Source organism: Myotis davidii, unplaced genomic scaffold (genome assembly GCF_000327345.1).
Source record: "Myotis davidii unplaced genomic scaffold, ASM32734v1 scaffold1144, whole genome shotgun sequence".
Taxonomy (NCBI): domain Eukaryota; kingdom Metazoa; phylum Chordata; class Mammalia; order Chiroptera; family Vespertilionidae; genus Myotis; species Myotis davidii.
In genome coordinates, this window is record NW_006294766.1 from 586,293 (window position 1) to 590,051 (window position 3,759).

The following is a 3,759-nucleotide window of genomic DNA, read 5'->3' on the forward strand; positions in this document are numbered from 1 at the left end:
TATTCCAGGTGAAGATAAGGACCAATGTGCCTGAAATTCAAATCACTTAGGGTGTCTCTTAGTATAATAGTACCATTTCCTATAATTAGGTTAATAGAAAACTCCAACAAACCAATCCAGGCAGGACTTCTAATGGCCCAGACAACTCAGGAATGAAGGTAAAGAAAAATGACCCCCCCCCCTCCCCCCCCCCCAAAAAAAACTGACCAGCTGAGGTACTTGTGAAGGCAAAGAGATTATAGAATGGGTATTAAAAGAAGGTAATTATAAATACCACATGCAATCACATAACTAGCTACAGAAATGAGGATTGTAATTGTCATGAGTATTATTACTTAGTTTGACAAGAATACATTTGTACACACTCATATCTAATCTAATAAAAGAGAAATATGCAAATTCACTGCACCTCTGCTATGCCCCAAGCCATGCCCACCAACCAATCAGAGCAACTATATGCAAATTAACTCAACCAAGAAAGCCGCTGGCAGCCACAGAGTTGGAGCAAACAGGAGGCTTGGTTGTCTCGGCAATGGAGGAAGCCAAGCTTCTGTCCTGCCCTGGCTGGCTGTGGGCTCCGCTCAAAGCAACAAAGTTTCAATTATAGAAGATAAATAAATCCCAGATACCTGCTTTCAGCCAGCCTCCACTGGGAGCTGTGGCGAGCCTGCAAACACCCATCAGCCCTTCACCCAGGCTGACCAGGCACCCCAGCAGGAACCCCCACCCTGAAGGGGCTGTGGCCAGCCTTCAAACAGACATCAGCCTCTCACCCAGGCTGGCCACACACTCATGGGGTGAGGGTCCCCACTGGGGGCCTTGACCAGCCTGCTGACAGCCATCAGCCCCACATCCAGGATGGCCAGGCGCTCCAGCGGGGACCCCCACCCTAAAGAGGCTGTGGCCAGCCTGCAAATAGCCATCAGCCATTCATCCAGGCTGGCCAGACACCCCAGCAGGACCCCCCTCCCCGAAGGGGGTGTGGCCAGCCTGTAAACAGCCCTCAGCCCTTCACTCTTGCTGGCCAGGCACTCCAGCGGGACCCCCACCCTGATCTGGGACACCCTTCAGGGAAAACCAGCCGGCCCACACCCATGCACCTATTATATAGGCCTCTATCCTGTATAATAAAAGGGTAATATGCAAATTGACCTTAACAGCAGAACGACTGGGAATGACTGGTCACTATGACACACAATGACCACCAGGGGGCAGACTCTCAATGCAGGAGCTGCCCCCTGGTGGTCAGTGTGCTCCCACAGGGGGAGCTCTGCTCAGCCACAAGCCAGGCTGATGGCTGCCAGAACAGCGGTGATGGTGGGAGCTTCTCCTGTCTCCTCAGCAGCACTAAGGATGTCCAATTGCAGCTTAGGCCTGCTCTCCACTAGGAAGTGGACATCTCCCAAGGGCTCCCGGGCTGCCAGAGGGATGTCTGACTGCCAGCTGAGTCCCAATCCCCTGGGGAGCGAGCCTAAGCCAGCAGGTGGTCATCCCCTAAGGGGTCCCAGACTGAGAGAGGGCACAGGCCGGGCTGAGGTATCCCCCCCCCCCAAGTGCACAAATTTTTGTGCACCAGGCCTCTAGTATTTATATATTTTTATATGCATACTTATATGCATACCAAATATCTTTGGGTTTTTGCCACTATTCCTCCTTATCATATAACATAAAATGTATTGACTTTATGTCATAGAAATTAAGTATTGTTAATTTGACATTACAGTATTTAAGTTACCACATATAAAGGAGAAGAGTAAACATTACTCAAGGATTTTACCTTCTCTGCAGAAGGGGTTAGTGAATTTTCAGTTTTACACAGCATCATTGCACCAGATTAGATGGAATTAAGACCTTGCAGTGTTTTTATATGGAGTTTAAGTATGGTTTAAGGAATTGTGTATGGGTGCCAAGTTGACAACAGGTAGATTTGTGATGGTTCACTTTATGTGTTGTCTTAATCATTGGATGTCCAGACACCTATATATATATGTTTAAAAATAATGCTAATATATTTGTATTGATTTTAGAGAAGAAGAGAGAGGGAGGGGGAGATAGAAGCATCAATGATGAGAGAGAAACATTGATCAGCTCCCTCCTGCATGCCCCCACTGGGAATCAAGCCCAAAACCAGGCATATATCCTGACCAGGAATCAAACCATGACTTCCTGGTTCATAAGTCAATTCTCAATCACTGAGCCAAGCTGGCCAGGCAATTAAACATTATTAATGGTTGTGTTTGTGAGGGTGTTTCTGGAAAAGATAAGCATTTAAGTAGTGACTGAGTAAAGCGGTTGGCACTCTGTAATGCTGATGGGTCTCATTCATTGTGACATATGGAACAAAATTGAAAAAGAAGGTTGAATTCATTCTCTGGCATTGACCTTCTCTTGCTTTCAGCACTCTTGGTCCTCAGGCCTTCAGATTTGCTGGTATCTATACCATCCCATCAGGCTTTGATTGCCTATTAGTCTTGGTTCCCAAGAAAATTAGAGCAATAGAAATATTATACAGCAACAAATGTCAACAAATACAAATATATGCAATCACATGGATTATCTGGTGAGAAATAATAAAAGTGTCTGGACAGTGATATATTCATTCTTTTTCCTGGGAATTGTGGGTGTCCCTTAAGGAAACAAAAAGAAGGCAGAAACTGTCTAATCTTAAAGTGAACCTTCAGAAATAGACTAATGATATTTGTTTTAAATGCTTATATTTTTATATCCTTAATCCAAATATCTAATTGAATAATTTCTACCTGAAATTTTATCATAGTCTATTCTAAGTGATAAGAAGAGCAAGAATAATTCACTGTGAGTGTCTGATACAATTTTCATGAAGAAATTTATGAAGGTTGGTTCACATGCAGTAGCCATCCACGCGCAATAATCTCCTGGGGCACATTATAAGATTGAAAAGAAGTAAGGCATTCTTACTGCATTCTGTGTACTTGTGCTATCACATTTACTTTGCTTTTATAAATATTTCACAAATACTTATTTGGAATCTCTGTATGTAAACTATTTTGTTAAGCACTGCAAAAGATAGAAACAGTACTAAGATTTTAAAAATATAATCTAAAAAAGCCTGTAGGCCAAAAATATGTATTATACAAGGTCGTTTGTGTCTTAAAAGAATAAATATCCCTGCCTGTGTGGCTCAGTTAGGTTGGAGCATTGTCCCATACACCAAAGAGTTACAGGTTCAATTCCTGGTGAGGGCACATACCTAGGTTGCAGGTTCCATCCCTGGTCAGGGTGCATATGGGAGGCAATGATCAATGTTTCTCTCCCACATCAATGTTTCTCTCCCTATCTTCCTTTATCTCTCTAAAAATCAATAAACATAAACAAAATACTGAATATTTCAAGTGAGGAAGCATTCCTATCCTCTTCGAGGCCATCTGGAATGCATCATAGAAGCTGTACCACTTGAGATAGATTTTAAAGAAAAAATAACATTTTAATTGTAAAAGAAAATGGAGTTATTTCGTGGTGGGTGGGGTCTTTTTGTGGAGAGACCTGTATTAACAGAAGCAAGTACTTGAGAGAATGGCATGTCCAGAAGGTTTTCGGTAATTCCTATTTTACCTAACAGGGTCAATTAGGAAATTTGTGGAGAAAGAGACTTCAGAGTTTAACCCGTTTTATTGGAAAGGACTTCAAATAATATATATATATATATTTAGAGAGAGAGAGAGAGAGAGAGAGAGAGAGAGAGAGACTTTAAATCAGTGTCAGGGCACTTGGGAGAGGGGG